Genomic DNA, 26,201 nt, shown 5'->3' on the forward strand with positions numbered 1-26,201 from the left:
TACACGTTTGCTCATGGATTGAAAATTATATTTTTAAAAATGGCTATGTCCGGTGGTTCATTACCAATTTTTATTTTTTCCTATACGTCAATATTTTGAGAGAAAGGGGTTTTAATTCAGCATTATTCTTCAGTAGTGCTTGTAATATATTTGAAAATAAGAATTGATTTTGAAGTGCTTGCACCTTTTTCGAAAACCTAACAATCAACTCAGAAAACAATAATAATATAAAATTTAGAACTTTCTTAACCCACTTTATATTGATTTTGTCATTCCGTTAGTAACACATTGAAATATTAGTCATAGATCCACAAAAGTATATATATTCTAGATCCTTATTAAATTCTAAGACGATCTAGCCATGTCCGTCCGTCTGTAAATGAATCATGCATATGAATTTGGTAAAAATAAATTGCAGTACATTTCCAGCTCAAATGAATTGCAATTCGTTTCCAATTCAAATGAATTTGTCAAATGAATTGCAATTCATTTCCAATTTATTTGAACTGAGTTAATTTTGAATTAATTCAAATGAATTAGAAGAAGGAATTGGCGATTCATTTCCAACTCATTTGAATTGAATTGATTGAAATATGAATTGATTTTGTTAGTAAATCTACACTGTAGATTTATTTAAAAATCTACAGAAAGTTATTATTATTGAAGGTGAAGGATGAATTCTAATTAAATATACTTGATTTTTGATTTTAGGGTTTAGGTTAAGAAGGGTTATACACAATAAAAACGGTGCATATCCACTCGGAGACCTTAAGGTCCATTGTGATTCCCTTCAAGGAGTGAGGATTCAAAAACAGAGAAACAAAATAAAGCACACTACAGGTAAAAGCATAGATATAATTAACAAATCAGTACCCCTAAGAATAAAGAGATAAGAGAGAAAATCTTCGTCCCTATATAAAGCCTAGTCGAAGAAGTGACTAATGCCCTTGACAAAACCTGGTAAACTGCGAGGGTTAAGACCCGCAATATCCCCAATTTCGTCGTGGAACCTATTTCCTAGCCATTTCAGCCTGAGACTCTGTATCCTAGGACAGTGGCAAATTATATGCTCGATCGACTCCATTTCCTCCTCATCGTCACATAACCTACAATAGTCCGCTGTATTGCTGTCCCACTTACTGACAAAAGCCCTAACTGAGTAGCATCTCTATCAGAATTCTTAGACTGCGTCTATCCAGTCCTATAAGTATTTTGGTAGCTCCTATATCAAGTTTTGGTCATATGGCCTTTGATACATTGCAATCCAATCTACTATTCCAGGACTAGTTTATGATATCACGGATTCTTTCGAATATCAATCCGTAATAGTGACAAATGGGTGGTCATCCTTTCTCTGTCATCTATATCAAGGTTCGAACCTAATCTAGCTAGTTCGTCCGCAACCTCATTACCATGCACATTACAGTGCCCCGGCACCCAACCCAATCTACAACCAGGCGCGAATGTTCCGTGTGACAAGCCAATGCTCTGAGAGCAGCTTGACTATCAACATAAATTGTCACAACTGACCCCGGATCGATATGATTCCGTATTAGTTCCGTCGCTCTCCAGATCGCTATGATATCTGCTTGAAAGACACTACATTCATCAGGGAGTCTGAAGGACCGTTTTATGTTAATATCAACATAATCTATCGGATACAATCCCTAGTTGGAAATTCCATCAGAGGTGTTTCTCCGAAGCCTAGAGTCGTAATATCATAATCCGCTATTCCGCGAGAGGCATTACCCCGATCAAGTAGATCTACTTCGTACAGAATTTTTGTATGGTCGTCAGTCGAACGTTTAACTAACGAAGACTCGTTGAGTCTAAGCAGATTCCTAGCCGCCACGCCCGCTACAAAATGTTCTATGGGTGACAGGTATAGAATGATGTCCAAGGCCGCTTGTGGACTGTTTCTAGTGGCACCAGTAATGCCAATAGAGGGACACCTTTGAGGTTTATTGATCATCTTTCTATAACTGTCCTTTCTCAAGGCCTCCCACCAGACAATGCAACCATAAGTTAGAATAGGCCTGACAACCGATGTGTAAATCCAATTTGAAGGGTTGTAGACCCCAATTCTTCACTATAGAATTCTTTTTCATTCTTTCCTGAGTATTTTCCTTCCACGACAGCTTGCTATCAAGGAAAGTTCCTAAATACTTAGCTCCCCAAGATAAACTTTGGCCGCCTGAAGTTGTCTACCTTTTATCTTCTGGTAAATAGCACCAGTTCCGTTTTCCCAGGATTTAATCCTAGTCCCTTATCCTTCGCTCATAACGAGAGTTCACCTAGGGCAGTTTCCATGAAGTCACTGATCGTGGATAGAATTTTTCCTTGACCAGTAGCACCACGTCATCCGCATAGGCAACGATCTTTCTACCCTTAGATTCAAGTAGCCTTAGAATAACCCCCTGCGGGGGGTCTAATCTCTCTCAGATTTACCCTTAAGGTAGGCATACAGAGCGCCACTAATGAGGTGAGTATCAATATTGTTCCTAAGATGAAGATCTATCAGTATCACAAGCGTCTTCAAAAAAAGGAAGATAGGCTGATAGGTCTAAAATCCTTTGGCTTTGAGTGGCTTGTCTATAAAATAAAATAAAATAATGAAAATAACCCTAACCTCCCTCCACCTCTTTGGTAGATACCTACTACCAAGGCATCTCTTAAAAATTTCTAGCAGAAGAGAGAAGTTCTTGAAGGGGTCGAGTGAATTAACCGCCCATACTAGCTTATCCTTAGTGACTATCTCCTCAATGTAACTAAAGGTGTTACTTGGCGCCACAGACTCGAAGTCCCCTGGTCGTCAACCACATCTTTAGTTGCAAGACAACACGGAAAATGTGTTTCCATCAGTAGAGCTAAGGTCTCAGAGCTAGACTCAGTCCATGAGATATCCCTCCTTTGGATATACCCTATGACCTTTTGGGTCCTTGGATAATATCCGTCGGAATCTTGATAACTCGTTGACATTGTCAATGGATTCACAATACTGAGACCATGAAATCCTTTTAGACCATTTGAGATCAGCTTTGTACTTATTGAAACACATTTTATAGTTGTTCCAGTCAATTTGGCCCTTGGCCCTATTGAACAGTCGACCTTTGAATTCTAAGTTCCTTGGTCCACCACTTAGGTTGCTCTCACGCCTGGAAAAGTAACTGGACAAGATAGCTCATAGCTTTCCTTAAGTAAGTCTGTGAATTTTTTCACAATCCCCTCTAAAGGCTTCCCACTTTGTTTTTCTAGAATCACTAAAAGGTATACTCCGAGCCAAAACAAAATCCAGTGTAAAGGTGATGCGACTATAGTCCGAAAATCCGTTGCAACCCTCCAATCCGTAACGAGATCATCTAAACGGTTAATTAAAGTTAGATCTATAACTGCCTCCCTATCTTTGTTCCTGAACGTCGGCGTATCGCCCTTGTTACAGATGATGAGATTATTATCAGCAATAAAGTCAAACAGTAACTCACCTCTTTTGTTGATGTCCTTGCTGCCCCATTGGCAATGATGAGCATTGATATCACAGCCCATCACAAGAATCACATTCTTTCTTCTCGTTATGGCGTCAGCTCACGCACCTCCGAGCCGGATGGGTCAGTTGCCTCATACGGCATATACACCGAATCCGGTGTGAGCGTACGCTTACCTTTGGCTTCTCTGTTTATTACGATTATATCACCGCTCCTGAAAGAATGAGAAATGAGAAAACCTAATTCATTCTTTGTTGGATACAAGTCGTTACCTTGTCCTCAGAAGACGGGACAAATAAGGTATAGCCTTTGACCCTTAAACCAAGAACCCTATTGTTGTTAATCCAAGGCTCCTGGATAAGGGCCACGTCCGTCTGCGAATCGATGAGGAAGGTTACTAAATCGGCTGAAGCTGCCTCACGATGATGCAGGTTTATCTGCACCACCAGCAGTCTCTTTGGTCCTGGTATGGTCATGTTTCGGGTACCGGAACCTGACAGTGCTAAGACCAAATTTGGCAACCCCACCCATCTCATCTATGACTACTAAGGACTTACGATCCACAGCGAATCGAAAGTCCTTGCCCGTATTCTCCTTACATACCAGTGAGTTAACATGTCTCCATTGGCCTGTAAAAAGTCTACCATTCTCTTTGGCCAATACAGCCAGAATGGTTTGTACCGTTCTAACGGGTGGTGGAATCCACACTGTCACTATTGAACCTAGTGGCAGTTCGGACGCCTGTATCACCTCAAGCTTTGCTGCTGGGTTAATGTCGCTACTCTTGTCAATTGTAGATTTTAAGAACTCCAAGTAGTTCTTGTTGTTTTTTTATATGTAGCCTAGAAATTTGGTGTTATAACTGTTATACGTAGCATCCAATTATTATAATATATAGTCTTTATTACCTTCTGACGTTAGACCTATCAATATGCCAAATTTTATGTAAATAGGTTCGGTAGTTATGTAGTGAAAGAGTAAAAAAACAGTCTCATATATATTTATTATTATATATGTTATACTTTTTGAAGATGTAATGTTTCGTATTGTTCATTCAACCGATCTAGATCTTATATTGCCTATAGTTACTCATAAGGTCTGACCTTTTGGTATGGCAAATTTCATGTGAATCGGTTGAGTAGATTTTTGTATGTCTCTAATGAAAATTTTACATAAGGACTATGTATATTGAAAAAGTTGGCGTTAAAAAGGGCGTGGCGTCCGATCCAGACCATATATAGTTTATGGTTTCTCCTGAGGTCAGACATATCGGTGCACCAAATTTCATGTAAATTGGTTCAGTAGTTTACGTTTGTCTCGAATAAACATTTTGTATACAAGTTATATAGAAAAAAGTGAGCGTAAGAAAAAAAACTGTGACGTCCGATCATGGTTTTATATAACCTATTGTTCCACTTTAGAATAGAACTATAAGTGTTCAAAATTTCATGTAAATCGGTTTAGTAGTTTGTCCATGAAAGCGTAACAGACAGTCTTTTTTATATTTTAATTTTCATGAAAATAAAATTTTGATGGCAAAATATCCAGCAAACTATCACTGACATAAATTTCAAAAGAAAAAAATATTTTTTTGGCAATTTTATAACAATTTTTAAATTTCTCTATCTTATAAAAAGAAAAATGCAAAACTCTCTACCCAAAAACATGTCATGCTGAACACAAATCCGCAAAAATATTTGAAATCGGTTTAATAGTTTTCGAGATATCGCTCATTATGATACAGTAGGACCTTGATTATAAGTGATTCGATTATCCGGCAACATCAATTATCCGGTAAGGAAAAATACATTTTTTTGCATCGACTTAATTTTATTTTGGATTGACTTACAATTTTCTGCATCGTTTAATAGTGATTACCTCCATTATCCGTGATTATAAGCTAAATTAGAACTAATCAAAAAGGGGGATTACTTGAAACGAAATTACAAAATTGGAAAATAAGAGACAAACAACATTACATGACTATTTTTAGAAATTATATAACATGAAATCCTTATCTATTGTGTACTGTTTTCTGATAAAATAATTTTTTTTATATTGTTGAAACATGTATGAATTATTTCGTTTTTATATAAATATGTACATATTCATTTATTAATTAATAAAAATGTCTATTAAACAAAAAAGAGTGCTTATATACCCTTCACCATAGTGTATTTAAAAAATATCAATTTTATAAAATTTAAATTTATTTTCCCGACTATATCATCATTATAGGGTAATTCCACAGACATTTCGACCACTTCAAATTTTCATCTCTTTCGATTTAGTTATAACTCGAAACATACATTCTACTCTTAATTGCGGTTTCTATGACGTATAAATTAGATCCTTAACTCATTCGGTTCATATTTTATGGGTCTCTAAATTTAGGCATCTCGGGTATTTTTGTTCAAAATTAGAAATGTTGATGACTGAATAACTTTGGAACCAGTTATCCGATTTTAACAAATGATATTTCGTTTGACAAATGATATTTCGATTACTCCTTTTTAACATTCAAATTACATGAAGTCCTGTCGCAAGGAATATATAGTAGAAAACGTCCTTTATTCTTGAATATCTTAAAAAAGGATATTTTGTTTTTCTTAATTTTTTTATGACAAATAGGCAAGCTTATTGTTATTGCTACGTAAAAATTTAAGAATGGTATCTCAATTAGACTGAAATGATGAAATAACAGTTACTTGCAATGTCGTTCTTTTGAATTTTTATCTTCAAAAATTCATTTAATTTTTATTGAACCAAATACGTATTACAAAATAGTATGTATACAATTCGAAATTTTTTCATATAGTAAACTCCTCTTGCTCTGATGTCACCAATTTTATTTTGTTCAGTAATATTTATGTATATACTTACCCCCTTATTCATAAACAACATTTTATTTTATAAAAGGTTTATAAAACAAAATTTCCATACGAAATTTGATTTATAAGTCGTTTATAAAATAAAATTGTGTTTATGAATAAGGGGGTTAATATAAGACCCAATAAAATACGTTGTTATTGTAAAAAATTTGGTTTTAACCAAAATAATCGGAAAAAATATTAATATTGTTTTGATTTATAAGTGAAAACCGTGATCACAGTCACTGTTTTAAAGAACAGTGATTTACAAATCACGTTCACATAGAACGACGTTCTTTAGAAATCACTGGATCGCTCATCTCTAATCCCAATGGGTTTGGAAGTTATAGGAGTTTCTATATAGCTACAGTTACATAGGAAATGAGTGCTTTTGGTGAATAATATTGGATAATAATAGCTGAAATCATGTCTTATATAATTGAAATATTAGAGGTCATAGGTCAAAATAAAAATTTTTTTTTGAAATATCACCTTTTTCATACATTCTATGGATTTAGGAGTCATTACAAAATTTGTAGAGAATCATATTTACGGCATTTTTGTTTCGGATGATTTTTTCCTATTATCAGCAGTTTTGGAGTTATAGTCATTTTTCGTTCATTTAAGATATGTTTTTCTAACCTCAATATATTTTGTACTACAAACGTCATTGTGATAATTGTTCGTTAAGCCTTTAATAAGGAACACATATAATTATTTAATTATACTTCTCGTGACAGAGTTGCTCTCTTACCCATAGTGCGGTCTCTTGTAATATAAATTTTTAAATTAAATTAAAGGCTATCGCCCATGTGATGACAACCGTAATATAAATTTTTAAATTAAATTAAAGGCTATCGCCCATGTGATGACAACCGCATTTCGCCTAACATTGGCGATTGTGAAATATAATATAAATTTTTAAATTAAATTAAAGGCTATCGCCCATGTGATGACAACCGCATTTCGCCTAACATTGGCGATTGTGAAATCATATCGCAAAATAGGTGTGATATGGATCACAATCGCAAGAAGTTTAGCTATTTCAAATCACAAACATTTACTAAAGTGTGAACTACTAATGAATTTTGCTTAATCTGCGATTTTAAAAGCTAATCAAGTGATTGAAAAATTAAATCAAACATGTTTTCTTCTAGTATTGATAAAAACTAATAACGCTTTTTAATTAATTTTATTTAAAAATAACAATTTCAAAAAAGTCTTGGATTTTACTCATAATTTTTTCAATGTTTTTTTTTTATTTTGTGGCACAAAACATATGTTAATACTGTGAAAACACTTTTATGTTGTATGTATATATGAACCGATCTTTGTTAAAATCGGCGATGCTGATTCTTTAACCTAGCGAGTTATGCATACCATTAATTTCGATTCATCATTACAGCTTCTGATTTAATTAAAAAATTTACATTACAACAGATCGCACTATGGGTCAGAGAGCAACTCTGGCGCGAAAAGTATAATTAAATAATGATATGCTGTTATTACTATTGGTTGTACATAAAGTTATCACAATTACGTTTGTAGTTCAAAGTAAATATATTGAGGTTAGAACTCCAAAACTGATGATAATAGGAAAACATTGTCCATTATATAAGACATTATTTCAGATATTATTCACCATCATATTTGTAACATTATTTTGATGGTCTGTGGTAATTTTTACTTTATTCGGCATTATAACCTTAATTTACTAGACTATAAATGTGTTAAAATGTATATAAAGCACCCATTTCCTATGGAAATTGTAAATGTAGCTAAATAAAAACTCCTATAACTTCCAAACCCATTGAGATACCATTCTTAAATTTTTACATAGCAACAACAATAAGTTTGTCTACTTGTCATAAATAAAATTAAGAAAAAAGGATATTTTTAAGATATTCAACGATAAAGGACAGTTTCCACTATATGGTCCTTGCGCCAGGACTTCATGTAATTTTGATGAAATGTCAAAAACGAGTAATCGAAGACCTGTCGAACGAAACATCATTTGTTAAAATCGGATAACTGGTTCCAAAATTATTCTGTCATCAACATTTCTAATTTTGAACAAAAATACCCGAGAAGCCCTACTTTAGAGACCCATAAAATATGAACCGAATGAGTTAAGGATCTAATTTATACGCCATAGAAACCGCATTAAGGAGTAGAATATATGCTCCTGATTTGAAAAAAAATGGAAGGGGACAAAACTTTAAAACAGCGTTTTTTGGTCGATTTATTTTGGAATTACCCTATAGCAATCAGACCTGGGATAAATCCAGAAAAGTCTATCGTTCATGTCAACTTACGATTTTTAGATATTTTCTGAATATTTTTCAGCCATTTTTGCAAGATCTAACAAGTAAGAAAGTATAGTCGGGCTTGGCCGACTATATGATACCCTACACCAGTTGTGAATATTAAATGTGATTTATTTTTCATAATAAAGCATTTATCTTGAATATTACCTTGATTCCGATTTATTTAAGCAATTTATTGACGAAAAACTTATTTTCTAAAAGAGGCTTTATATGGGGGATAAGGGCAAATGTGGACCGATCCCGATAAAATGGGCTGGATAGATTTGTATTTATATAATATTTATATAACATATATAATATTTATCTGTGCTAAATTTCATTGCAATAACAGTGCTAATAAATAATTGCGGATATTTAAGTCACTTTCTGAAGGGGGCTTTGTGTGGGGGCTAGGGTCAAATGAAGTCCGATCATTTCGAAATTCGACAAGGTTGTATAAAACTTAGTTGTGCGAACTTTCATCGAGATACATTTATATTATATATAATTATGAGCTCAAAAGCCCCTTTCGGGGGGTTCTGTTGTATCGGGGCTAGGTGAAATAATGGACCGATTTTAACCATTTTCAATAGGCTTCCTTGGGTCAAAACAAACGTGTATTCCACATTTTAAATCAACTCAGAAAGTAATTCTGAGTCGATCGGTATACTTTAAGGTGGGTATAGTACTAATATTTTAATGCGTTACAAACATCAGCACGAACGCATAATACCCTTCCCACTATAGTGGTGTAGGGTATAAAAACTATGTATCACAGCTTTTATTGCGTTACAAACATCAGCGTTAATGCGTTACAAACATCAGCACCACAATAGTGGTGTAGGGTATAAAAACTATGTATCATAGCTTTTATAATACATTTATTTCTTGAGATTCTTTTTTAATTTGTGTATGGAAACATCCTTGTAGGTATGAATTTTGTAAAACCCAAACGTCTTAGCAACCTAATTACAAGGATTAAAATGTTTCGATTAAATTTGCTATATTTAATTCTATCCAGACCCAATACAAATTGGAAAACTTCTGGAAAATCATTTTAGTGTTCAAAAATATGTTGGTTACTAACAAAATCATAATATCGGTTCCCTAACTGCCACAAAAAATAGCCCAAAATAATATTAATATGGACCTGTTTTTGACATAGAGTTCTAAAAATTTGCGACAATATACATTTTGATGCAGTGGACCATTTTCAATCAAAAAGTATTTTGGTTATTGTGCCTCTTTGCATTCCATTTTTTAGGTGACTACTTAGATACAATTCGTCATAAACTACATATTTCTTTGTTTCAGAATTTCAGACAAAATTTGCCGTAGATCCCACATTAGGTCGTTCTTCAAAAATTACGATGAAATTTGTGATAAAATTAACGTAAATTGTTTTAAAAAATTAATGGCTCTAGAAAAATCTGTTGTTTATAATCCTCAAGTCCTGTTATAAAGCGTTATTCCGAATTCCATTTAATGATTTAAAAAAGTAATAAAATTTTGATATACAAAAATTTTAATATTATAATACAGTAAATAAATGTATAATTAAATTTTGAATATTCTTTGAAAGTATGTGTTTTGACAAACCTACCAAAAATCGATTTAAACTACCATCCTACCAAATGAAAAATATCCTACTAAATTTGGCATGAAAATCCCAAAACGGCACACTGTACACAAGGCAATGAAACACACAGCTATCCAAACATACGAAACGAAATACTCAAAAATAAAAAAACAAAATACACAACGCAATGAATAAGCAGCGTTGTTGCTTATTTATCAAAGCATGAAAAAATTGACTTTTTTATGAAATTTTCAGTGGTTGTCCGGGTTTTTGCTTCTATCTCCGTTGTTTATGGGCGGATTTTGCTGATTTTAAATAGGAAACTTCTCGAAAGCATGTCTGATAGAATTATTGAAGATCCCGAAGATATCTGGGGTCTTCAGAAAACTGATTTCAACAGACAGACAGACAGACGGTCATGGCTTAATCGACTCCGCTATCTATAAGGATTCAGAATACTTTATAGGGTCGCAAAATTATATTTTGGAAATTACAAATGGAATGACAAACTTATACATATATACTCTTCTCACGAAGGTGAAGGGTATAAAAACTAGCCAAAATTGACACTCAATTAACCGGGAAAATCGATTATACAGAATACTTCCGGTCCCGACCATCACGGAAAATCGAGGACCCACTGTATTTAGGAATGTAATTCAAATGCTTTAAAAGCTTATTGCAATAAAAAAAACTCAAATTATTCGATACATTTTTAGGCCCGTATTAAAATTTTGTATGCAAAACACTAACAAAAACTGAGTAATTTTCATACAAATTTTTAAAAATTGTTTTCTTTTCTTCTTTCCGAATTCAGGCATAAGTCTTTGATGACTAAATCAAACACAAAATAGATATCATGTTAAATATAAATTGCGAATTGTTGAACATTTTTAAATGAATTCTGTAATCTTAGATTGTTTCTTTTTTAACGAATTTACTAGAAATGAGGGGGAGTTTTCCAGTTTTTTCCTACCGAGCGCGTCCCCGGGTGGCGGATAGGGGGTGGTGATGGACCATCTGTTCTCTCCCAGCTTTAATTTCACTTAAGATGAGGGAGGGCAGATTGTCCACCACCTGGGAATATTATATTCCCCGCGGACCAAAAAACTGGAAAAAAAAACAAATATGGAAAATAAAAAGATAAAAGTTACAGTGCAGGGCCTAAATAACCCAGTTCCGGCGGCAAGTGTTGATCTACTCGCGAGTCACGTGTCGTCGTCATCCTGCAATCGTGAGCAAAATACTACTACGGAGGTGGGTACCTTGGCCTCCGTGGCGGACAATGCGTCAAGTGTACAGCATGCCGCTGGCAAAAATATAGGGGTGAAAGAGAAGGATGTACTCGGAGAGAGCTCTAAGCTACCTCAGCCTTTAAATATAGGTGAGGGTTCCGACTCTGAATCCTCAGATGATAATAATAATACCATTATTGCAAATCCCAAAAAGGATGAAGTAGAGGAAATGGTGAAAGAGGTGAGTGATAGCATAGCTAAACTACCTATTACTAAGAAAAGACTTTCTGGAGCACAGAGGAGGAAGTTGAAAAAGATGCTTCAGGAAATCATAGTTAGTCAATCCCACGACACTCCAAAGGAAAAATCGGACTCTCTCACAAGATCTGAGGCAAAAAGGATCAGGTCTCCCGAGGAGTTGACATTTGAGAATAAACCTAAGAAGAAAAAGAGCTCCCCGTCTTCTAATACACAGTCGAAGCCAAGCCATACTTCACTCAAAGGAATCTCAAGTGAGAATCCTGCGAGTAAGGGTGACAACGCCAAGCCAGATATTCCGAAGACGAACACGTCGGCGAAATCAACCTCGAAGGTAAGGGAATCTCAAAAGAAGCCCCGAAAAACGAGGAAGGAGAAGCTAGACGGAGGAAAAGGAAAAGAGCCGCCATCTTACGCCAAAGTTGCCAGAAGTAGGCACCGGGACGATCTCTGCTATGCAGTTTACGATGCCGGTAATCCGACAGGCAAAATCCCAAAAGACCAACAAAGTAAAATAGAAGACCTGGTCAACAATAAGATAGTGGACCACGCAATCGCTTCAAAGAGTTCAGCATGGGCGTGATGTTGATGAGGTTGGCATCTCACCAATGTGTTAGCACCCTAAAGAACTTGGTGGAAAGTATCCCTCCTCCCTGGGACGGCGCTAGGCTGGGACTGGCAAAGAAGAGCGAGCTTCCGGTGCTTCTAAAGTCCACTGTCTACATAAAAGGATGGGGCAGTAAACTGGCTAATGAACGTATACTGGAAATTCTTGGTGGTCAAAATGCTGAGCTGGCCGTGGAAAAATGGGATGTCTTTTACAGGAAAGAAGATCCTGAGGGAACTTTATTTGTAATAGGTATCGACCAGAAATCCATGGCTAGTCTTGCCAAGAATAAAGGAAGGGCTTACTTCGCCTCTAAATCTGTCATATTCAAAATTGGGAAGGTTCCGATTGGAAGGGCTGTTACAACAAGCCTCGAAAAGGACACTAAAAAACCTAAGACCACAGCATCAGTATCCACTACTGATAACGTTGAGGAGTCAAATCCTAAAATCGAGGAATTTACCATTAACTCGCCAGAAGAAAGTGTAGTTGCCCTTTCCAAAATTGGGAAGGCGCCGATTGAAAGGGCTGTCAAAACCGGCCCCGACAAGGACACTAAAACACCTAAGACAGTACCCAAAGCATCATTAGCAAGTACTAGCAATGTTGAGGAGTCAAATCCTAAAAGCGAGGAGGAAATCACTCACCCGCCAGAAGACAGAACAGCAGTGCTCTCCAGAATTGGGAATGTGTCTATTAAAAATACTGCTATTCCTATGCCTGATAAGGACACCGCAGTGTCATCAGCAGTACCCACTGCATTAATAGCCACTTCAGGCTATCCGGAGGAGTCAAATCCAAAGAGCGAGGAGGTGACCACCAACTCGCTGGAAGACAGTTTAATGGATGACCATGATTGAGGTTATCCAAATAAACCTCCATCGGAGCGAGACAGCTACCAACGCTCTGATGGCTAAAATGAGCACAGGTAAAATACATATAGCTCTAATCCAGGAACCTTGGACGATTCGTAACAAGGTTTCTGGATTAAATCACGTAAATTTCCAACTTTTCTACGCTGATACAGGATCTCGCCCGAGAACATGTATCTTATGTCACAAGAACTTATGATTTCTCCTCTCAACAGGATTATCAACATCGGATGCAACGGTGCTGAAGCAAGGTCGTGGCAACATATAACTCGCTTCCATTTACGCTTCGATTCTCCGACACTACTACCAACGTCGGATCTGATGAAACTGGTTGAAGAGGCACAAAGAAAAAATAAGAAAATTGTAATAGGTTGTGATGCCAACTCGCACCATGTAGCTTGGGGTAGTATAAACACCAATCGCAGGGGACAAGCCCTCATGGATTTCCTTAATACTAAAGACTTGATAACATTGAACTTAGGTAATAAAGCTACCTTCGTCAATAGAATCCGAGAAGAAGTATTAGATATAACTATATGTTCAGAAGACCTTATAAACGAAATTCAGGATTGGAGAGTTTCGGACGAGCAATCCTTTTCTGATCATCGGTACATAAGATTCAAAATACTAAGGCCACCACCAAAGCCGATAAAGTTTCGGAATAAGTCTAAAACTAATTGGACAATGTTCGGGACCTTACTAAAGAACCGTTTAGGTCAGGACACTTTTCAATGTCGAAATAAAGAGGATATAGATGCTAAAGTGGAAACGTTCACAAGTGCCCTGGTTGAATCGTTCGAGGACAGCTGCCCTCTGCGAGAGCGGAGATCTGCCCAGGAAAAACCCTGGGTAACTGGGGAGATCCGGAACCTTGGGAAGACTCTTCGCAAACTATTTAACCTGGCACGGCGTAAAAAGACCGCAGTATACTGGGATGAGTATCGTAATAAACTTGGTGAATATAAGAAAATCGTTCGAAAAGCCAAACGAGACTCCTGGAAACTTTTCTGTGAACAGGTAGATAGCGTAAATGACGTATCGAAGATAAAAAATTCCTATCCAAAACTCATGTCCAACCGGAATCTATAATCGATGACACGGGCACTTTTGCAGATGGAGGCGGGACTGGTTTCTGTACATCTGTCACAGATATTCACTGCATGCTTAAAATTGGCATATACCCCAGTTAAATGGCAGGATGCAAGGGTAATATTTATACCCAAACCAGGGAAACCTAGCTATGCGACACCTAAGTCCTATCGACCGATAAGTCTTACGTCCTTCCTACTTAAAACCTTGGAACGGATAGTCGATAGCATGGTTAAAAGCAGCATACCATACAAAGGCCTTAAATATAAGCAGCATGCTTATGTAAAGGGACGATCAGTGGAAACCGCTTTAAATGAAGTTGTCCACTACATAGTTGAATCTTTCAAACAGCAAACTGTATACACTGGCGGTATGCATTGACATCGAAGGCGCTTTCAATAACGTGCACACTGATACCCTTATCCAATCCCTAGACCAGTTTTATGTTGACCGGGTGCTCCGTAACTGGATCAACTACATGCTAAGGAACAGATGGATAAGCTGCGAGATGTACGATATAACTATCAGGAAAAAGGTATTTCGCGGTATACCATAGGGTGGCATTTTGTCACCTTTACTCTGGGTTACCACGATTAATAGCCTCCTAAGGACCCTAACCGAGAAAGGACTTAGACCTGTCTGCTATGCAGACGATGTCGTAATACTTTTAAAGGGAAAGGATCCAAATTACTTGTGTAGAAGAGCTGAGGAGGCTCTGAATACGGCCTTGAGCTGGGCTCAACCGAGAGGCCTCAATGTTAACCCGGCGAAGACGGAAATCTGTCTTTTCACAAGAAAGACAAAAATTTCTACGTATACTGAACCATGCTTCCTGGGCAAGAAGATACCGGTGACAGACAAAGTTAAGTACTTAAGTGTAAAACTTGACCGGAAATTAAAATGGAGACACCACATAGAGGATAGGATCAACAAGGCACATCGGTGCTGGGCGATATGTAGGAGAACCATAGGCATGAAATGGGGTCTTAGTCCTACTATGACAAATTGGCTTTATAAAAGTGTAATTAGACCAATTCTAGCTTATGCTTCAATAATCTGGTGGACTGCTTTGGACAAAAAGTGTAATATCAAACTACTACAGGGAGTTCAGCGTACATGCTGCTTGGGTATAAGTGGTGCCATGTGTACTACTTCAACCAAGGCTCTGGAAACGTTGCTAGATATTCCACCCATTGAAACATATATAAGATATGAGGCGGCGCTTACAGCCGAACGCCTCTTTACTTTAGGCGAACTGGCCAAAAACGGTTATAGGACACGTCATCAATGTATACTGGACACATTGGAAGGTTATACACATTCATCGGACGTGCCTGATCGCATACCAGACACTGAATATGTCGGAAACTTTGAAACGCTAATCCCAGATAGAATGTCTTGGTCAAGCGGAACATTAGAGCAAATACCAGTAGGAATCCGTTGCTACACGGATGGCTCTAAATTAGGGGACAAAGTGGGTCTGGGGTTCTATATTGAAGACCCAGAAACAGAAATATACCACCGTTTACCTAATCATAACACAAGCTTCCAGGCAGAAGTACGAGCAATAACGGAATGTGTAAATTGGATTAGAATAAATATGGCGCCCACAGGGCTTAATATATTTACCGACAGCCAGAAGGCAATTTGTGCGATATCAGGTGATAGAGTTAAATCTAAGACCGTATTGGATTGTAAGAAAGCTTTAACTGAATACTCTCCCAGAGGTAAGGTTCATATCATATGGGTACCAGGCCACTCGGGAGTAGTCGGCAACGAAAGGGCGAATGTAATAGCTTTAAAGGGAAGGGAGCTCGATGTAGTTAACCTGACAAACGCAAAACCATTCGACGCAACAAAAGCTGAATTAAAAATATGGATGAGAGAATCCCATAAGGCCTCTTGGAATAATGAAACGGTGGGTAGAACCACAAAGATTCTATGGGGTGACCCTGAGGAGAGCAAGACGAGAAATCTTCTCAAAATGAGCAAGTCTGAGGTTAGTATGATGATACGTATTCTGAGTGGACACACAGGATTACGAGCACATCTATACAAAATTGGACGTGCGGATTCAGACGAATGTAGAGCATGTGGAGAGGACAGTGAAACTCTGGAGCACTTTCTTTGCCATTGTCAGGCATTCGTCGAAGTTAGATCCAAGTATCTTGGAAGTGATGTTATTCCGGAAATAACATTCTTAACCAACACCGATTGGAAGATTTTTAGGAATTACGTCCAGGAAACTGAGTTTCTGAACATGGAAAAATAATACATTCAGTGAATTTTTTTTTTCTTGAATTGGAGCGCACAGCAGGCCCGATATTGGCCTAGGTGTATTTCTTCGGATTTGATGTAGTATACATCCTCCTATCAACCTAACCTAACCTACTATAAATGATTCTATTTTTTCAAAATATAAGTTTACCAGTTTGTTTAAAAAAGTATTAAAAAACAAGTAAGAAGCCTATATTCGCACTTGCCGAATCGTACATACTCTTCATTATAGTGTACATATTAAAAAAATATTAATTTTATAAAATTTCAATTTATTTCATTTTCCCGACTCTATCATTACTTTACCAATAGCAAAACAAAAGAAACAACAACAACGCTAAACGAAATAAAACACACAACGCAATGAAATTAACAGACGTACAAATATACGAAACAAAATACAAAACAAATTAGAGAGCTATATTCGGTTGAGCCGAATCTTAAATACCCTCCACCAGCTACTTTTATATTAATACTTTTCTAATTGATCAAATATTTGTAGAAATAAGTTTTCTCATGTCTTAAATAGAAAAAATCCCAAGATTTAAACAGTTTAAATCTTTTAAAATTCCAAGATTTATTGAACATTACAAACGCTATTTTCTTTATATTTTTATAGCGCTTAGCGATATTTAGTAATTTGTATGTATGCATGTGTCTGAAAGATTTAAGGATTTTCGAAATACATATCATGAATTCCATGAGAAATCAAATAAGAATTGACCGATGGTCTTCAGATTTCTTTAATTTTTTGTAAACACATACTCTATTAGACACATAAGACATATCAGCGTTAAATTCTTAAAAATTTGAAGAAACGCAATTTTAATTTGTTCGAAAACTACAAAAAATCAAAAAGGTATAAAACTTTGAACCTTTATATCTTTGAGAGTTTATATCGGATTTTTTTGATTTAGAACCCAATCTATTACTGTGGATGAGCTAATATAATTAATAATATAATTTTTATATTAAAAAGTTTAAGATAGTGCATTATTTATGGAAATGCACTTTTTGAATGCATTTTTGAAATCGTTCTCCCTGTTTAAAATTTTTTAAAAGTGCATAAGTCGATTATTTGAAGCTTTTTATGAAATATATAATATATTTTTTTCGATTTTTTAAAAATTTTATATTGGAAAATTTTTAAATTTTATTAATATTTTAAGAAATTAACAGATTTTAAAACTGCTTGAAATACATTACTGATCACAATTGGAATGCAAATATTTAAATTCGATTACCACTAATGTACACTTCCATAAAAATGCATTTCTAAATAATATTTTTTAAGATAGATGCATTTTTGATGCAAGTGCACATTGGGAGCGTTTTCCAAATTGTTCTCCCTGTTGAAAGTATTTTAAAATCATAAATCAGAACTTGCTATTTTTTATATTATATACATACATAAGATTTTTTTTATTAAACGAATATCATTTTTCGCGATATTTTGAAATTTTTTTTTTTTTTAGTTTAAGTTAGATCAAATGTCCATAAAAAATATATAAATTTTTTTATTATATAAATTTATCAAAAATGCACTTACAAGATACGTTAAACATGGAGTAAAATGTAGAAAATGCACCCAATATGCATTTACATCAAAAATGCATCTATCTTAAAAAATATTAAATGCATAAAATATCAATAAAATTTAAAAAATTTCAATATAAAACATTTTAAAAATTCAGCAAAAATAGATGTAATGAGCGTCACAACAAAATATTTTTATATTTTGCATAAAAAGCTTTAAATAATCGACTTATGCACTTTTAAAAAATTTTAAACAGGGAGAACGATTTCAAGAATGTATTCAAAAAGTGCCTTTCCATAAATAATGCACTATCTTAAACTTTTTAATATAAACATTATATTAGAATGAAAGAGCTCATCCACAGTAATAGATTGAACTCTCAAAGATATAAAGGTTCAAAGATTTATACCTTTTTGATTTTTTGTAGTTTTCGAACAAATTAAAATCGCCATAAAAATGGCGTTTCTTGAAATTTTTGAAAATAAACAACGGAGTTGTTTTATTTTATACTTCAAGAACATATTGGAAGACATGAGGTCAAAAATTTTCAGTTTTTCTGAGTTCTTTCCTGGAATTCATGATATATATAATTTTGTTCTATACAAATTGATAAAGCGCTTAAAAGCGGTTAAAGCGCTTTTAGGGGCAGGACTTAGTATGGGAGATATGACCAATTATAGACCGATCGTAAAAAATTCTTTAAGCAAAATTTCTGTACATAAAAGCTATATTTCAGTCAAATTTTGTATCTATATCGTAATGTAGAAATAAGTAATGTGTGTTTAAGTGATTTTCTGAAGGGGACCTTGTATGGGACCGACCGCACCCATGTTATGAACCAATCGTGAAAAAATCTTGAAATATAATTTTTGTATACAAAACTAATATTTCTGCCAAATTTTTTATCAATAGCTTTATTTGGTAATGAGTATTGTGTGTTTAAGAGATTTTCGTAAAAGGACCTTGTATGGGAGCTATGACCAATTATGTATATAAAGACAAAATTTCAAAATTATGTCTCTATATCATTATTTGGTAATGAATATTGTTCATTTAAGTGATTTTCTGGAGGGTACCTAGTATGAGAGCTATGATCAAATATGGACCGATCGTAAATCAATTTTATAGTTTAATTTATGTATATAAGAGCAATAATTTTTGCTAAATGTATGGTTATCAATATGTGGTAATGAGGTATGTGCGTTTAAGTGATTTTCGGGAGGGAACCTTGTATGGGAGCTATGACCAAGGATGGACCGATCGTGAAAAAAATTTTGGAAATAACATATGAGCTATGATCAATTATGGACCGATAGGAAAACAATTTGACAGTAATATTTCTCTGTATATGAGCAATACTTGTGCCAAACTTTATATGGATATCTTAATTTAGTAATGAGTTATGTGCGTTTAAGTGATTTTCGGGATAGGACCTTGAAAAAAAATTCACAGTAATATTTCTGTGCATATGAGCAATACTTATACCAAATTTTATATGGATATCTTAATTTACTAATGAGTTATGCGCGTTTAAGTGATTTTCGGGAGGGGACCTTGTATGATAGCTAACCTATCCAGAAAATTTTTTCTCTGAATGAATTCTATTGACATATGATTTTAACTTGTAAAATTTTGTGAAGATATCGACATTGTGACGGAAGTTGTTAACAAAAAACCTATTTTCCAGGAATATGTACTTTTGTATGGGAGGTACATATATGAAATTGTGGACTGATTCTAACAATTTTCAGCAGGAGTCAAGCTCTTGTGTAGAAATATGGTGATTTTCATGGAATTATCTTGCATAGTTTTCGAGATAATTACATCAGAATGTGTAAAAAATGCTTATTTTTTAGAGGTTGTTTTAAATTTTGATTCATAACTTTTCCCGGTGTGAACCGATTTTGCTCATTTTCAACACCAAACAACTTAGGAAAACGAAGAACATGTTTGTGAATTTGGTTAAATTCTATTGCTTCGGTTTATCGTGAGCGTGTTCTACACAGACAGACGGACAGACGGACATTGCTAAATTGACTCAGAATTTGATAAGGATCCAGAATATATATACTTTGTTGGGTCTCAGATGAATATTTCTTGGTGTTACACACGGAATGACAAAGTTATATATACCCTCGATCACCACTGATGGTGGTGGAGGGTATAAAAACAAAAGAACCAACGCTATGAAACCATAATACATCCAAACGTAAATATTTTTCCAATAAGCAGTGTTATTATTGCGCATGCAAAAAATTGCCTCTTTTTTATGAAATTATCAGAGGTTGTCTCGGATTTTTGCTTATATCTCCGTTATTTATGGACGGATTTTGCTGGAAAGCATGTCTGACAGAATTATTGAATATTTGGATCCCGAAGATATCTGGGGTCTTTAGAAAACTGATTTCAACAGACATGGCTTAGTCGACTCCGCTATCTATAAGGATTCAGAATATACATATATACTTTATAGGGTCGGAGAACTATATTCTGGAAATTACAAACGGAATGACAAACTTATATACATATACCCTTCCCACCGCATCTTGGTGTATTGCAATCCGGGGGAAAAGAGGTGCAACCAGTACCTCTAGTCTGCCGGGACTATAAACTGGTGTTTACAATTCACTGTCTGGCCTAGTCCTTGCATGAATTAAAAAGGGGTCTAACCAGAGCACCACATAATATATTACTACGGGAGGGCAGTTGCCCACAGGACTTGTCCTGGCTGGTCAGTTGGTTGAGATTCTTTCGGAATACACGTAGTGGCTGTGGGTGAAACCTAAATCGCAGGAAGGGGGTGCTTGGTTAAAGGACTGATACAGATGCTAGGAGCGGTACCAACTACAGAGCATGACTGGATTAATAAAATGTTGGATTGGAGCTGGTAATGCAAATATTGGGTATACGAAGGTGCTGATTGTTGTTGTATTCAGATTCGATCTAGTCGGATGGATAATTGATGGATTTGACGGATGATGCTGATGTATTCTGATTCGATTTAGTTGGATGGATTAATTGATGGATTTGACGGAGGGATATGCTGAACTACCAATTACGTCCCCTAGGTGCTGTTGCAGAATCAACAGAGCCACCTCAGTAGTGTGGTTGAGCGACATATAAGGTTTTTCTTGCCGGGTTAGATTGAGCTTGCTCATGACACCTGTTCTTCCTCAACGGGACTACTATGGCAAGAGATTAGATAGCTCGAGTACTTCAACAAAGTGCGCGTATAATGGACCAGCATATAGGTAAATTGCAACCTGCGTGTAAGATACACCAAGGGAGCGGTGGTGAGTCTTTATATTTTTGCTCACCCAGTGGATGAAAAAGATCACACGGCAGGTACTCACGTAAAGCACTTCGAAAAAAATTGTGCTTTTTGACATATTTATTTGTATTTTTCACATATTTATTTGCATTTTTACAAAAACTACTGCAGATAAATTGATATCCATACAAAATAAAGATATCCATACAAAATAAAAACTTCAAAACGAACAGGATTCGATCTTAAAATCTCCCAGTTGCTAGTTCTGCGCCATACCCACTACACTATTAACTAGCTTCGTAATTGTCTGCAACTAATGATGTTCACATAAAATTTTTCTTTCCTGTTTGTGTAAAAAATTTTTGCTAACCCAAGATCAAAAATGTGCACATTTAGAAAGTGTAACTGTTTAATTTTTTATGCTATTCAGCAACATCAGTGTTTGATAAAAGTTATTCAGCAGCAATGTTTTGTACAATCAGAAAATAACATGACATTTTTATATAAAAAATATTAGTTAAGGATGGACAAAATAATGAAGTGGTGTAGTGGATGGAACGGAAAATTAACAAACTGAGCGTTGCCGGTTCGATTCCTGGTCGATTTAATCTTTTTTGTCATAAATAATTAAAAAAATTTTATAAATCAAATTAAGTGTCGAAATTCGGATCAACAATAAAAATTTAAAAGCAATTTTTTTTATTTTTTTTATAGGATCAACAACGTTGAAAATCTATTTTACCTCCCGTACAAAATTATATAAGTTTTATAACTGATCATATTGCCATACATTTTTCTCACACATAGAAATTATTTTAAAATTAATTAAAAAAATTAATTAAAATTAATTAAATTAAAAACATAGGTTAACATTTGTTAAATTTAGTACGCTGTGTAACAGTCTGTTAAGTGGTAGTTTTGTCTTTAATTGCATATTGTAAGGCGTAATGAAAGTAAGTGTAAAATGTTAAGGTAAATTTGAATCAATCCATAAAATTTGATAATTTATGAAACCAGCTTAAGGTGGAGGGTATTTCAGATTCGACAAAGCCGAATATAGCACTCTAACTTGTTTTCTATATAATATTAGTTTATTTGGCCTTTAAACGAAAATGGACTATATTCGAAGTGGACTTAAGAACAAATAATTTGTCTGAAGTTTGAAAAAACTTGCAAGTGAATAGAATTGTTTTGGTTTACATCCGTTTTTGGCCTTTAAGCGTAATAGACTATAAGCGAAAAGTACTGTACTTAAGATGGAGGTCCACACTACGCGTCTTCGCGTCAAAGCATTGCGTGCTTTTCATATCTACTAGTATTACGACATCGTCTGCATAGTAGACAGGTCTAACTCATTTCTCGGTTAGGGTCCTTAGGAAAGATAAGGTCAAGTGAAACAAGGATAGACGTGTTTTAAATCGCTCTCACGAGAAAATAACATTGTGAACATAAATTCTTAATTAAAATATAAAAAGATAAGTAACAGCGAATGGACTCTAATTAAATACATACTTATATATATTTTTAATATTAAAAATACATTAAAATCAAATAAATTGTCGTTTTTGTTAATGCAATTATTAACAATAACAAATTGTAGCAAAACAAAAAGTATGAAAAACAAAACAAAAATAATAACAACAAAACCTTAAATAAAGTGTAGTGTTTATGTTATTGTGCATGAGTTTCTCTAACTCTCCAATGTGAGTGAAAGGAGGCTCAGTAGCAATGGAAAAAATGCATTCTTTGTCATGAGCTCTCCATACAACAACAACAATAATTATGATCCAAAAAATCATAAAAATTATTTAAGTGTAAGAACAACAAACGAGAGATCTTCTCTTTCAAGTGCGCCAAAATAAAACAATTGTGTAGATAATAGCGCAAAAGAAAAAATATATAAACAAACAACAGATTCAAAAACAACAACAAACACAAGTGCGCCAAAACAAGAAAATTGTGTGGAAGACAACGCAAAAGAAAAAATAGAAAAACAAACAACTGATACAATGGTTGACGAAAATAGTAATGCTAATGTGAACAATTCACAAATATTATCAATAATAATATTAACACTATAAAAACCATTAATGATAAGGAAGATCACTCAAGCCCAATGTCAAAGAATACTGGTGCCATACCAAAAAACAAGCCAAATACATTGAGCTCGCATAAAACGGAAAAGATCCAAACGAAAACAAATTCGGTAAGTCAAAATCGTATTGCACTCCTTGACAACCAAGAAAGTGAAAAAGTACCATCTATGCCTCTAAAAGACCACAAGCCACCTCCCCTCTATTTGCGCGAACCTACCACAAATCTATTGGTTAATAAGTTGTCCCAACTTGTAGGCAAAGAAAATTTCCACGTAGTCTCCCTACGCAAAGGAAAGATTCAGGAAACAAAAATACAGACTTATTCAGAAAAGTCTTTTAGAACAATAGTTGATAGTTTTGATTCTGAGAAAAGAAATTATTACACATATCAACTAAAAAGTGCAAAGGGTTTGGCAGTAGTTATCAAAGGTGTACCAAATGATGACATTAAAAAGGCGCTAGAGACTGAAGGTTATGAAGTGAAGTCCATTCACATATATTTAACAAGGACAAAATTCCTCAACCAATGTTTAGAGTTGAAATTACTTTTAACTCTTCGCAATTGAAGAAAAAGGGTGATACTCATCCCATATATAGTTTAAGATATCTTCTTAATCGCAAAATAACTGTAGAGTAACCCATTAAACGCAGAGGTCCTCCTCAATGCCTAAATTGCCAAGAGTTCGGTCACACCAGAACTTTCTGCAAATTACCATCTGTTTGTGTGAGATGCGGAGACATCCATAAAAGCCAAGATTGTACCCACCCAAAAACAGATAACAATAAAAGAAAATGTAGTAACTGTGGTCAAAATCACACTGCTAACTATCGGGAATGTCCAGTATATTCAGCACTGAGAATAATTTTGTTCATCTTTAACTCGATATTTCCCTACCTCATGGAAAGTATCCGAAATTGTTATGATACCAAAACCGGGAAAAGATGTCACTCAAGTGACATCATACCATCCCATTAGCCTGTTGTCTATATTCTCAAAACTTTTTGAAAAGTTATTGCTTGAAAGCCTTATAGTGCACCTTAACTATAATTGCATTATTCCTGACCATCAGTTTGGTTTCAGAAGAAAGCACAGAACTATCGAACAGGTACATCGAATAACTACTCTTATTCGGAAGGCACGATGGACTAATACACAAAATTATCACATTACTACCTGCAAATGTTCACAAACTGCTTAAAAATTATATATATGAAAGATCTTTTCAAATCAGATCTAAATATGTGATCTCTTTACGTCGAAAAATATCTGCTGGAGTACCTCAGAGGAGTATTCTAGGTCCGTTCCTATATATTTTATATACTGCAGATATGCCAACGAGCGCACTGACTCACACATCTACATTTGCGGATGATACCGCTTTTGTAAGTATTAAGACGAGACGAGAAAATTGTCCTCCCGTACAGATAAACAATATAAAAATTCCTGAACAAAGCCATGTGAGATATCTTGGTATCCACCTTGATCGCCGCTTAACATGGACTCACCACATTGAAGCCAAGGTTACACAAATAAAATTAAAGTCAGCTCAAATGTACTGGCTAATTGGACCACGGTCATCTCTAGACTTGGAATACAAAGTGCTTTTGTACAAAACAGTTATAAAACCGATATGGCTATACGGTATTCAACTGTGGGGAACAGCCTCCTCATCTAATGTTGAAAAATTACAAAGAAAGCAGTCAGCACTGTTAAGGTCTATATTCATAGGGATCTCAATGTCCCCATAATACGCGAGGAGATCAAATTCTCTTGTTTAACCTACTTGTCGAAACTAATGGATCACTCAAATCCCCTTGCAGGGAGTTGCTGTCATTTGAGGGTCATAGACGACTGAGAAGAAGGGAAACATTGGATTTTGCCAGATAATCAAATTATCGAGAACTTTGGTTGAAATTGCATTGGCAATAACAACGTTAGTTATAATTTAGGTTAAGATTTTAATAAAAAAAAAAAAACATAAAACTGGTCAACATAATACCCTGTCAACATAAAACTGGCCACCCTGTGGAATACCGCGAAATACATTTTTCCTAATAGTAATATCGTTTATCTCGCAACTTATCCATTTGTTCCTTAGCATGTAGTTGATCCAGTTACGGGGCACCCGGTCAACATAAAACTGGTCTAGGGATTGGATAAGAGTATCAGTGTGCACGTTATTGAAAGCACCTTTGATGTCAATGCATACCGCCAGTGCATCCTTGCTTTCGAAGGATGCACCTATATAGTGGACAACTTCATTCAACGCCGTTTCTACCGATCGTCCCTTTACATATGCATGCTGCTTATATTTGAGATCTCTGTCTGGTATACTGCTTTTAACCATACTATCGGCTATCCGTTCCATGGTTTTAAGTAGGAGGGACGTAAGAGATATCGGTCGATAGGCCTATAAAAAATCGTTTTTTCAATTCTTTATTTTAAATACAACTAAAAAATATTTTTTTATTTTTTCTATTTTCTACAAAAGTCTATTCATAAAATCAATGATATATAATTTAGAATTTATATTTTTAAACAAGTGTTTTTATAGTGAAGTAGTAGTTGCTACATATACTCCCCCACCAGAGAGTTTGTTATTTAACTCTCGAAAATTTTACTCTTTTAGGGATTCTTGAATTGTTTTTAGCTGGTATTTTTTGATTCACATTTGAAGGTATTCGTTTCAATTGAATAGTAACTGATTTTGGTTCTTCGATT

The 26,201-nt window shown here is 35.0% G+C and overlaps 1 protein-coding gene across 4 annotated transcripts in view; it reads left to right on the forward strand.

The window, feature by feature from the left end:
* Window positions 1-26,201, forward strand: part of LOC119601614 (protein trapped in endoderm-1) — a 294,851-nt gene that overhangs the window by 45,478 nt on the left and 223,172 nt on the right. Inside the window, exon 1 of one of the 4 annotated variants that reach the window (XM_037952647.1) lies at window positions 716-840. The exons of the other annotated variants lie outside the window; for them this stretch is intronic. The gene's annotated coding sequence lies outside the window, so the exon portion shown is untranslated. Of the gene's footprint in view, window positions 1-715; window positions 841-26,201 lie in introns of those variants that run through there. 4 annotated transcript variants of the gene reach the window in all.

This window comes from Lucilia sericata, unplaced genomic scaffold (genome assembly GCF_015586225.1).
Source record: "Lucilia sericata isolate MDLA Ls3-8-SP2 unplaced genomic scaffold, ASM1558622v1 Contig000178F_arrow, whole genome shotgun sequence".
NCBI lineage: Eukaryota > Metazoa > Arthropoda > Insecta > Diptera > Calliphoridae > Lucilia > Lucilia sericata.